This window comes from Hevea brasiliensis, chromosome 3, assembly GCF_030052815.1.
Source record: "Hevea brasiliensis isolate MT/VB/25A 57/8 chromosome 3, ASM3005281v1, whole genome shotgun sequence".
NCBI classification, from domain to species: Eukaryota; Viridiplantae; Streptophyta; class Magnoliopsida; order Malpighiales; family Euphorbiaceae; genus Hevea; species Hevea brasiliensis.
Genome location: NC_079495.1, coordinates 14,684,295 through 14,698,216, shown reverse-complemented (window position 1 = coordinate 14,698,216; position 13,922 = coordinate 14,684,295).

Here is a 13,922-nt window from a genome sequence, read left to right as displayed (position 1 = left end):
CCTTTGGTATGCTTGACCAGTTTTGGCAAAAATGTCATAACTTGGTCTACAAAGCTGCAAATTGAGTGAAACTAGTGCCAAAAGTTTTATAAGACATTGCACAACAATTTTTATGTTTTGACCAAGCTCTAGAAACCATTGCATCCTAGGGAAAATATTAGCCAAAGTTAGGAATTGAAATCTAGAAAATGTTAAGTTGAACCCAGAATGCCATTTGATACCTGTGTGTTCATTTGGCCATAACTCCCACTAGGAAATTCCATTTGAGATGTGCCAATATGATCTAGAAAGATGATACTTAGGGCTACAATATTGATTTAGACACCTTTGCCAAATTCTAAGTGTAAAGACCCTAAAAAGAGGGTCAAACATACTGCCCTGAAGTTGGTTATTGCCCTTATAAGACTAAGAGTCCAGGTTAATACACTGACTATAACTCACTATACCAAGCTTGAAAAATTATGAAATTGTACCTGGGAGTCCCTAAGACATAGAGGAACATATCTTATGAAGGAACCTAAGTCTAAAAATGACCATAAAATAATCAAATGACCGGTCAAAGTTTATTGACCAAGAATTGTAAATTCTGGACAGCTTAGATGCAAAGGGACCAGTTATGGTATTTTGACCATAACTTGAGTTCTATAACTCCAAATTCAATGATTCCAAAAACTGAAATTCAAGTTTAAACATAGAGGAGCAATTGTTATGAAGGAAGTGTGACTAAATAGACATCCTAACCTAGTCAAATTCCTAGATAAAGATAACACATCAACATGAACCTAAAGAAAGGTTCATGGGAAAAATGCTATATATGATAATTAAAATACTCATAAGGAAAATTAAATATTAAAAATGATATGAATATGTAAATTGGGACTAATGTCCTAATAATATGAAATTAATGGTACTAATGAACAGTACTAGAAAATAGTAACAGTGAATAGTGCTAAATTAATTAAAAATATTTAATTGCCCATAGTATATCTAGACTTATTTATTTAGTTGGATAAATTGGTATACCAATTAGGGACTACAGATAACAGTACTGCCTACCGAGAAAATCATGAACTGACAATATATGTCTGGTATGATTGTTCTACAGGCTATATGCCTACTTACGGGCCATTGTGCCTACCTTATTTCTGGCTTTACAAGCTGGCGTAGTGTCTTGTGCCCGGACGGTGGCCTCGTGCACAGCGGATGTATACAGGGTAGACATATGGCTGTCTAACCCGTATACTCCCGTGTATCCAGCTTTTATAATTTGTTATAGGTTTCTTGGGCATTGATAATAATTAATTAATACTGAATATACAATAAGTAAACAGGAAAGATCCCAATAATTTTAATAGTTTCCAAAGTATAATAAAAAAATGTAAAAGACCCAGAATTTATGATTTGTAAATATTAATTCAATTGTTTTAATTATTGTTATTCTAAATTATGCACCACTAAGCGTTATGCTTAGCGCGTTGGTTTTCCATCGCGTCGGTACTGAAGATCAGCAGCCGCCACAGTAGTATTCGGACAGAGTTCCGACCAGATCTGCCACCGATCAGCGTCACCTCACCAGTCTTTTGTATTTTGGTAGGGCCCATGTGTAGACTAGTATTTTGGTTCATTATGTCTAGTCATGATGTAATTACTAGTTTATGATGTATTTTATTTTGGACTTGAAATGAAAACTTATAATTTATTATCTATGAATTTCCATATGAATGCAATAGATGACACTTCATTTTGAGATCTCATAAATAGTTGTGAATGATATGATAAAAGAGAATATGATATGGAAATATGTGAGATGACTATGAATATGTTAACACGTGATAGTGGAACCCGCCAGATGCTAATAAAACAGAGGAGGATCTGTCCGGGTCTCCATAGAAATAAGATATTAAAAAAAAAAAATTCTACTCATAAATTACCTATTTTAAATGACATTAAATTTATAATAGACATGACAAGACAAGATAGGGTGCTCCGGCACCGAATGTGGCACTTCTTGCTCGGCTATATAATAGACGGGTAAGGGGCGTCACATTTAGTGGTATCAGAGCAGAGGTTTAGGCGGTCCTAGACCTAGATAGATAGAAAGAAATAGTTGCATCACATGCATGGGCCTTTAGATAGAGTCGAGGTGACCCTAATGCAGATCTATTCTTTGTCTGTTTTATAGGATCGATGACATCTGATCCTTTAGAGCACGGACCTCCAAGACCGATAGAGGAGGAAGTAGAGAGTCACGCATCTGCACCTGCATTTAATTAGGGGCGCAGTAGCAATAGAGCAGAACCATCGTTGGGTGCTTTAGTAAGGACACAACAGGCCTTCCTAGAGTAAATGACTCAATTGCTCTGTCAGGTCACTGGAGCTATGCCACCACCTCCCCAGCTAGTATATAGGACCCCAGTAGAGAGAGTTAGAAATGATGAGCAGTTTAGGAGAGACAAGTAGTGCAAAAGAGGGTCTGGACCTGGCCAGTCTAGCACAGCTGCTACAGAGAGCAAGATACCCAGGGGGTCTCAGGGTTAGATTCAGAGTAGAGAACAAAGGCAGAGGTTCCGATTTGCCCAAGGAGAGGAGGTCAGATGAGTGTATCAATTGACAATTCTGTGGGTCCTATAGCACGGAGATCAATCCCGATGCCAGTTTGTACACATTGTAGGAAGAACCACAAAGGAAAGTGTAGATTGCTAATGGGTGGATGTTTTAGATGTGGGCACATAGAGCATTTTTTTTTCTTTTTTGAGAGATTGCCCATGGAGGAGTGCTCCCACAGCTCCACCACAGACTCAGAAGTCTGCCCCGATAGTACAGAGGGGTAGAAGACCGATGAGACCAGAGGTAGCTGGTACATCACAGAGAGCTTCTAAAACTATAGAACACCCCGAGGCTAAAGTAGCATCCCGCATGTACGCTATGGCTCGAGAGGAGCCAAATCCGGTAGATGTTATCGGAGGTACATTTCCTAATTATAATACCTTTAAGTATGTATTGATAGACCCTAATTATGTTCACCCTTATATATGCATTGTACCTCCTGTTGAAAGAGGATACCGATAGATGGGTTAGAAGATGACATACTTGTCACCAACCCTTTAGGTCACCAGGTGATTGTAGATTATCAACCGAAAAGGATCGTGTTAAAGATAATAGATGAAAATGAGAAGGAGGCTGTATATGAGATGAAAGAAGATGAGTACAGAACTAGTTGAAAAAAAAAAGAGAGAGTTAGTTTATTGGGATATACCGTAGTAACTATGCAATGCTCTTGATGTTTGTGCTGTAAGCTGCAGATTACAGTACCGACTTGGGACTATTGTGTAGAGCTACGTATTTCCAATAGTAAATTGAGATAAGGATAAGATTGTAGAACTAGGATTAATAAGACAGACTAAAGAAAAAGTAAAGCATTATAACACAAAAAGGTGAAAAGACAAGGAGATAGCGGTCCCTCGATTAATTACACTGTGTAAATTTCGAGGACGAAATTTTATTTAGAGGGGAAGAATTGTAACGACCTCACCGTAGGTAGTCCGTATATTTTACTGTTCCGACGACTAATGTCTGTTCGGACAGTCAGAATGTCTGGAACTACACTTAAACTATAGTGAGGAGGCATAAATTAATGAAATAAATATTAAAAAAATATAGGAAAAATTTTGAGAAATAAAAAAAAATTTAGAGAATTTATTAATTGGTATAAAAAAATAAAAATAATCCGATGAGCACCATGAAAGGCATTTTGGTCATTTCACCCCTAGAGGTGAATTTTGACTTAAATGTCAAATTAAAATTTGGAAATAGAATAATTAACATAAATTAATTTTATGAATTTGAAATTGAAAAATGAGAAGAGAAAGAAGAAGAAAGGAAAAGAAAAGAAAAGGAAAGAAAAGAAAAGAAAGGAAATAGATTTATGAAATTTAAATAAATAAAGTACAATAATTATAGAATATATCTATATATATATATATAAGACATAAGAGACAAAAATTCACCAACCACAAGTCTTCTTCATTTCCTCTTCTCTCTCTCCTTGCCGTCTCCATGTTCTCTCCCCTCCACCATTTTTGCTCAAGCTTTGAGCTTGAGTTTCTCTTCATTTATCCACCAAAACCCATAGTCCCCTTCATTAAAAATTTAGCCCACATCATAAGAAAGCTCTAGGTACCCATAGGAAGAAGGAAAGTTGAAGTTTTGGGAAAATTTCCAAGTTGGGTCACAAGAGGTTAGTGCTTTTCTGCCTTCCTTCTTCTTTTAATACTTGAAAGTGACTTGAGATAAGTGGAAATTTCAAGAAATTAACAAGAAATTCATGAACCCATGATGTCCCTAAATTTTGGCAGCCATGAAATGTATTGGGCTTTATTTCAAATAATGTAAATGAGTTTAGAGATGATGATTGATATTATTATATGTATGAGAAGTGAAAAGGGATTGAATTGATTGAGTTTGAAACTTGGAAATTAGGGTTTGTGTACATGACTTGGAGATTTTGTGTAAATGCTTGAAATTTGACCTAATTAGGATGAGATTGTTGCTTATAGAAGTGTATTGCATGCAAATTGAAGTAAGGAAGTTGGAGGAGATTGAGTTTTGGAAGTGTCAATTTTCTGCAGGTTGTGTTTGTTGAGGGCAGTGTACATTTTAGGCCATAAATAAAATTGTGTGACCCCAATTGGTATGAGGCCAATTGGAGGTGAAACTAGACCCAAAATAGCTCATATTCTATGAAGAAACCATGCCCAAATTCTATCCAAAACTTGACCTAAATTCTGCCTAAATTCGGATTACCCTGCAACCCAACCTGAAAATGACCAAATGAGCGATGCGTGTTCATTTGGTCATAACTCTCTCTATACTGGTCAAAATGACCTAACATTTCACCCATGGAAAGTTTAGACATAGGGCTACACTTTTCATGAAGACCACTTAACCAGTTTTTCCTTTAACAAATTCAAATGGTTAGCACAAGTTGGGTAACAAAGCGCCAACCAGACAATGACCAAATGAACAGTACGTGTTCATTTGGTCATAACTCTCTCTATACTGGTCCAAATGACCTAAATTTCACCCATGGAAAGTTTAGACATAGGGCTACACTTTTCATGAAGACCACTTAATCCAGTTTTGCCTTTAACCAATTCAAATTGTTAGCACAAGTTGGGTCACTGAAACTGCCAACCCAGAAATTGTCCAAAATACTGTTCCTTTGGTATGCTTGACCAGTTTTGGCAAAAATGTCATAACTTGGTATACAAAGCTGCAAATTGAGTGAAACTAGTGCCAAAAGTTTTATAAGACATTGCACAACAATTTTTATGTTTTGACCAAGCTCTAGAAACCATTGCATCCTAGGGAAAATATTAGCCAAAGTTAGGAATTGAAATCTAGAAAATGTTAAGTTGAACCCAGAATGCCATTTGATACCTGTGTGTTCATTTGGCCATAACTCCCACTAGGAAATTCCATTTGAGATGTGCCAATATGATCTAGAAACATGATACTTAGGGCTACAATATTGATTTAGACACCTTTGCCAAATTCTAAGTGTAAAGACCCTAAAAAGAGGGTCAAACATCGCCACTGAAGTTGGTTATTGCCCTTATAAGACTGAGAGTCCAGGTTAATACACTGACTATAACTCACTATACCAAGCTTGAAAAATTATGAAATTGTACCTGGGAGTCCCTAAGACATAGAGGAACATATCTTATGAAGGAACCTAAGTCTAAAAATGACCATAAAATAATCAAATGACCGGTCAAAGTTTATTGACCAGGAATTGTAAATTCTGGACAGCTTAGATGCAAAGGGACCAGTTATGGTATTTTGACCATAACTTGAGTTCTATAACTCCAAATTCAATGATTCCAAAAATTGAAATTCAAGTTTAAACATAGAGGAGCAATTGTTATGAAGGAAGTGTGACTAAATAGACATCCTAACCTAGTCAAATTCCTAGATAAAGATAACACATCAACATGAACCTAAAGAAAGGTTCATGGGAAAAATGCTATATATGATAATTAAAATACTCATAAGGAAAATTAAATATTAAAAATGATATGAATATGTAAATTGGGACTAATGTCCTAATAATATGAAATTAATGGTACTAATGAACAGTACTAGAAAATAGTAACAGTGAATAGTGCTAAATTAATTAAAAATATTTAATTGCCCATAGTATATCTAGACTTATTTATTTAGTTGGATAAATCGGTATACCAATTAGGGACTACAGATAGCAGTACTGCCTACCGAGAAAATCATGAACTGACAATATATGTCTGGTATGATTGTTCTACAGGCTATATGCCTACTTACGGGCCATTGTGCCTACCTTATTTCTGGCTTTACAAGCCTGACAGCGGGTCTTGTGCCTGACAGCTGGCCTCGTGCCTGACAGATGTATACAGGGTAGACATATGGCTGTCTAACCCGTATACTCCCGTGTATCCAGCTTTTATAATTTGTTATAGGTTTCTTGGGCATTGATAATAATTAATTAATACTGAATATACAATAAGTAAACAGGAAAGATCCCAATAATTTTAATAGTTTCCAAAGTATAATAAAAAAATGTAAAAGACCCAGAATTTATGATTTGTAAATATTAATTCAATTGTTTTAATTATTGTTATTCTAAATTATGCACCACTAAGCGTTATGCTTAGCGCGTTGGTTTTCCATCGCGTCGATCAAGATCGGCGGCCACAGTAGTATTCGGACAAAGTTCCGACCAGATCTGCCACCGATCAGCGTCACCTCACCAGTCTTTTGTATTTTGGTAGGGCCCATGTGTAGACTAGTATTTTGGTTCATTATGTCTAGTCATGATGTAATTACTAGTTTATGATGTATTTTATTTTGGACTTGAAATGAAAACTTATAATTTATTATCTATGAATTTCCATATGAATGCAATAGATGACACTTCATTTTGAGATCTCATAAATAGTTGTGAATGATATGATAAAAGAGAATATGATATGGAAATATGTGAGATGACTATGAATATGTTAACACGTGATAGTGGAACCCGCCAGATGCTAATAAAACAGAGGAGGATCTGTCCGGGTCTCCATAGAAATAAGATATTAAAAAAAAAAAAAATTCTACTCATAAATTACCTGTTTTAAATGACATTAAATTTATAATAGACATGACAAGACAAGATAGGGTGCTCCGGCACCGAATGTGGCACTTCTTGCTCGGCTATACAATAGACAGGTAAGGGGCGTCACATTTAGATGTAACAGCCCGATCCTTCTCCAGTTAGTATTGTCCGCTTTGGCCTATGGGCCTCACGGATTTGTCCCTTGGGAGGTTTCATTCCCAAAAGCGCGCTGACCAGGTGAGGAAGGCTCCCACATATATGGCCCAAATCTTTTCTTCCCATTTTCGATGTGGGACACGAAGTTTCCACCCCAGTGCGTAGCTGGTTGAACAAGCACGTCCCAACCCCATCCCTGGGTCGTGACAAGCCCACCAGCTTCCGCCTGGTGCGTCCTCGCACCACACACCGTACTAGAGGGAGTCGGCTCGATGCAAATTATGAGCTCGATCCTTCTCCGATTAGTATTGTCGCTTTGGCCCATGGGCCTCACGGATTTGTCCCTTGGGAGGTTTCATTCCCAAACGCGCGCTTTGGGGAATGAAACCTCCCAAGGACATCCGTGAGGCCCATGGGCAAAGCGACAATACTAATCGGAGAAGGATCGAGCTCTTTGGGCGATGCGGTGATCTCCGGTACCTCTGCGATGAAAAACCAGCCGCTAAGCATAACGCTTAGTGGTGCATAATTTATAATAACAATAATTTAATAATTTGAAACAATATATGCAACTCATAATTTCTGGGTCTTTTACATTTTTATTGCTCTTTGGAAATAATTAACATTATCGGGATCTTTTATGATTACTTATTGTATTTTAAGTCTTAATTAATTTTTTTATCAATGCCCAAGAAAACCTATAACAAATTATAAAAGCTGGATGTATGGGTGTATACTGGTTAGACAGCCATATGTCTATCCAGTATACGTCTGTCAGAAATGAGTCCAGCTGTCGGGCACAAGACCCGCTGTCAGGCTTGTAAAGCCAGAAATAAAGTAGGCACAATGGCCCGTAAGTAGGCATATAGCCTGTAGAACAATCATACCAGACATATATTATCAGTTCATGGTTTTCTCGGTAGGCAGTACTGCTATCTGTAGTCCCTAATTGGTATACCAATTTATCCAAACTAAATAAATAAGTCTAGGTATACTATGGGCAATTAAACATTTTTAATTAATTTTGCACTGTTCACTATTACTATTTTCTAGTACTGTTCATTGGTACCATTAATTTCATATTAATAGGACATTAGTCCCAATTTACATATTCATATCATTTTTAATATTTAATTCTCCTTATGAGTATTTTAATTATCATATATAGCATTTTTCCCATGAACCTTTCTTTAGGTTCATGTTGATGTGTTATCTTTATCTAGGAATTTGACTAGGTTGGGATGTCTATTTAGTCACAATTCCTTCATAACAATTGCTTCTCTATGTTTAAACTTGAATTTCAATTTTTGAATCACTGAGTTTGGGGTTATAGAACTCAAGTTATGGTCAAAATACCAAAGGAATAGTATTTTGGGACATTTTTTGGGTTGGCAGTTTCAGTGACCCAACTTGTGCTAATAATTTGAATTGGTTAAAGGCAAAACTGGGTTAAGTGGTCTTCATGAAAAGTGTAGCCCTATGTCTAAACTTTCCATGGGTGAACGTTTAGGTCATTTGGACTAGTATAGAGAGAGTTATGACCAAATGAATACGTACTGTTCATTTGGTCATTTTCTGGGTTGGCAGTTTCAGTGACCCAACTTGTGCTACCAATTTGAATTGGTTAAAGGCAAAACTGGGTTAAGTGGTCTTCATGAAAAGTGTAGCCCTATGTCTAAAATTTCCATGGGTGAAATTTTAGGTCATTTGGACCGGTATAGAGAGAGTTATGACCAAATGAATACGTACTATTCATTTGGTCATTTTCTGGGCTGGCAGTTTCAGTGACCCAACTTGTGCTACCAATTTGAATTGGTTAAAGGCAAAACTTGGTTAAGTGGTCTCCATGAAAAGTGTATCCCTATGTCTAAACTTTCCATGGGTGAAATTTTAGGTCATTTGGACCAGTATAGAGAGAGTTATGACTAAATGAACATGTACTATTCATATGGTCATTTTCTGGGTTTGGTGTAGGGAAATCCGAATTTGGACAGTATTTAGGTCAAGTTTTGGACAAAATTTGGGCATGGTTTCTTCATGAAAAATGGGCTATTTTGAGTCTAGTTTCACCTCCAATTGGCCTCATACCAATTGGGGTCACACAATTTCATTTATGGCCTAAAATGTATACTGCCCTCAACAAACACAACCTGCAGAAAATAACACTTCCAATAATTCATTTCTCCTCCAACTTCCTTGCTTCAATTTGACATTCAAGGCACTTCTAAATATCATCAACACATCTCAACAATCCCAATTGCATGGTATAATACAAAAATACCAAAGTTAGGCCAAACCCTAACTCACAATTTCAACCTCATAAAATCTTAATGTAAATTAACTTCTAATACTTATAATGCATCAACCAACATCATTAAATCACTTTATATACATCATAGTCATCAAAAACCATCACTCACCATGGGTACCAAAAATTCACTCCCCCCATAACTCACCTATTTCTTTTAGTTTCTTACAAATTTCACTTCATTTTAACCTTAACTCAAGGATTAATAAAAGGAAGAAAGGAAGATTAGGCACTAACCTCTTGGGTAACTTGTTAAACTTCAACTTTTCTTCTTCTTTTCGCTATCAATGGCTTCCTTATGGAGTGGGCTAACTTTTTAATGAAGGGGTCTATGGGTTTTGGTGAGTGAAAGCTTGGGAAATCAAGCTTTAAGCTTGATAACAATGGTGGGGAGGGAGAGACCAAGGGAGACGGCAAGGAGAGAGAGAGAAGAGGAAGAAGAAGATGGTTGGTGGGGTTTTGTCTCTTGTGGTTATTTATATATATACATTTATGTGTACTTTATTATTTTTAAATTTCATAAATCTATTTCCTTTCTTTTCTTTTCTTTTCTTTTCTTTCCTTTTCTTTTCTTTTCTTTTCTTCTTCTTTCTCTTCTCATTTTTCAAATTCAAATTCATAAAATTAATTTATGTTAATTATTCTATTTCCAAATTTTAATTTAACATTTAAGTCAAAATTCACCTCTAGGGGTGAAATGACCAAAATGCCTTTCATGGTGCTCATTGGATTATTTTTATTTTTTTATACCAATTAATAAATTCTCTAAATTTTATTTTATTTCTCAAAATTTTTCCTATATTTTTTTTATATTTATTTCATTAATTTATACCTTCTCACTATAGTTTAGGTGTAGTTCCAGACATTTTGACTGTCCGAACAGACATGAGTCGTCGGAACAGTAAATTGTACGGACTACCTATGGTGAGGGCGTTACAGGTTTCAATTTCAATTTCAAGTGGTTAAATGGATAATATTTTATACCTCTTAAAATTAATCTACTGACTTTTTGTTTTTTTACTTTAGTTTTCAATTAAAATTTCTATGTGGATTGCAATTTTGTAGGCAAAACATGATGTCATGCTTCCATTTTTTTTTTTTACCTTCGCATTTGGGTTTTGCATGGTAATTAAGGTATATTTTGATTGAATAATCTAGTTTTTTTTTTATAAAAACATATTAGTAATTGATTAAATTACCCTTTATTTCACCTTAAAAATTGTGTACAAATATTTATTGTTTTTAGTCGAGATAAAGGGTAAAATTAGAAAAAAAAAAAAAAAAAAAGATTAATGCTCCTTGATTTTCTAAATGTGACAAATAATTTCGAAAAAAAAAAACTTCAAGTGTGTGAGACCCTTAAACCAGGTTTAGCATCGTCTTCCCATATACAAGGCAATGATTTTTATACTAAAAAATAGTCAAATTTTTGGGTGAGTTACAAGGTCAGTATTAAGAATTTGGGTGGAGCAACAGTCTTGCTGCTTGGGAGGCTAGTTTACATTGATGCTCTAGATCGATTAGCCACGTGTTCCTTTCACTTGTGAGGTGGTGGATACGTGTCTTCATTTTGAACATGGCCTCTATCAGCACCGCCTTGGGAGTCTGTGGTTGAGACTGCCCCCTAAGTTTCCTGATGCTCTTGCATACCAAGTTAGATTCTTCTGGCCTAGAAACTTAGTCATTAAAAAGGATTACAAAATGTGAAATGTTGAATTTTTTAGCAATAACCTGCACAAGAAAATTTTGTTTCTATATACATTGCTCTGATGTCCATTTAATTGAATGGAATAAGAGACTGAGGAGACACATTCCATGATTCAAGAAACCCAAATAGGATGAAAACCAAACTTATTAAGCATAAGTTGAAGATATGGACATTCTACACATTCATAAGCCTTACTAATGTCTAACCCATTGCCATACACCAATTATTAGTATTAGTTCATATAACACCCCTATATGCATAGTTATATGCAAATCACTGTTCCGGTGACCGGTGTCGGTCCGAACAATTAAAAAGATTAGAACTATATTGAAGTCATCTAGAGAAGCCCTGAACAAAAATAAATAGCAATTACATGAAGGTAAAAAGGAAATAAAGGAAACAAAGCACAAAAGGTTAAATGAGTGGAGGTCACAGATCACATATAAATAAATAATTATGAAATAGTAATATAAATATAATCAACAGATTAATGAATAAGTAAGAATTTATTTATTAATAAAATAATATATAGTAGACCACAAAAATGTAAAAATAAATTAAATTAATAAAATTTATTTATGAATAGAGTTTTATTTCATTTAGAATTTTTTGTCAAGTAAAAATTACAGTATTAAATTATTAAAATTTAATTGATATTAAAATTTTTAATATTGTAATTATTATAAAAAATTGAGAGTATTTTGAAAATATGGATGTTCTTTCTCCCCTTTTATACATTTATATATGTACTAATTTTTTTGTGGCACATGCATCTTATCATTTTTAATATGTTTTTAAATTATAATATTTTTATTTAAAAATTATTTTTAATTTATTCAAATTTATAATCTAATTGTAAAAATAATAAAACTTAAATAATTAATAATAGGCAACTTAGAATGAGAAATATTACATCAAAAATTGTGCGTTAATAAATCATATTTAATATGAAAATATATAGAGTTTATGACAAAAAATAATATAAAAATGATATATAATATTTTTTGAAATAAATAAGATATAATATTTAAAAAAAACCCATTGAATCAAGAATCTCAATAAATAAAATAAGTTAAAATATATATAACAATTGGTCTTTAGCGAAGGGAGTGACTGGTGGTCACAAGTCAAAAGCAGTGACTAGTGTTCACAAGTTCGAAGCGCAGCTAGCGTGCGTGCTTCATTTCATGTACTTTACCAAATTGAGTAGCTTTGGAAAACCATTTCAGATTTAGCTGGGTTACCGGTTCATCAATTACCCAACTAGCGTAACTGATTTATATCAATTTTCAGCAAATTAGGGTTTAATAGTTGAATCGTATTGGATAATGATTTAATTTCTTATTAAACCAATCAACCTAATCGATTTGATCTAATTTTAACAATTATGGTTAAAATACTAGTTGTTTGTATTCGCATGATTAACTAAAAGAATTAATTTAATCACATAAAGACAAGAAAATAATTGAGGGTGCATTTGATTTTCACATTGAAATTAAAATCATTATTAGAATTGAAAGGTAGCATAATCTAAAACAAATTTGATAAATTTTTATATATATTTACTTCATTATAGAATTGAGATAAGATTTTGATTTAAAATGATTAATTTACATATATAAATTACCAAATGAGAATCAAATTTATTTTGTCTTGACTGAAATCATCATAATATTACTTGTTTATTTTTTTTATATATTTTACTTTTTAAATTTTAATTAATCAAATGAAAATATAAAAATAATAGTTTATTTTTTTAATCATAATTAATTATAAATTTTCAATTTTATTTAATTATACAAAAATTTTTATTTTTAATTAATAATATGAAATATAAAAATGTTATTTTTATATTTTTTATTATAATTATCTTAATTCTAATTCTAATTATAATATCTTTATTTTATTTAATTATATGAAAATAATAAAAATAATATTTTTTTAATTAATATAATTATAATTTCATATTTTTAATTATAATTAATCATCCAAAAATAAATATATGGATGAAATTGAATATTTAGCCTTTAACATGATAATAATTATCAATCTTACGTTTTAATTTCTTAGATTGGAAAAAAGGAATGATAATTTTCTTGATTGTGAAAATTAAAATTCTCTAACGTGTAGAAATAATAATGAAAAATATGAATTTTCAAACCCACAAAAACAATAAAATCCATTCATTTTCATTACTAAATCGGTTTTTAGTTAATCAAACCTTAATCAAAAGAATTAATTTAATAATATAAACAGTTATTATTAAAGTCAAATTGGATTGACCAATTCAATTAGTTTAATTAGAAATTATATTAGTAACCGACTCGGTTCATATTCAAAACACTCTTTTTAGTAAATCAAAATCAATCCAATTAAATCAGTCCGTAAATAGTGAATCAGATTGGATTCTAACGGATAAATCGTGAGAAGATCGGCTTACATTATAATAATAATAAAAAATAAATAAAGATCACATGTACAGATTTCGAACTCGCTTGGCATGAGATGAAGGAACAGTTATTAGCAATTGCCAGCTGCACTACACGTTTCCTATATATATATATATATATGAAATTTTTATATATCAAAATTCATCTTTTCTTGATATGAATAATTTT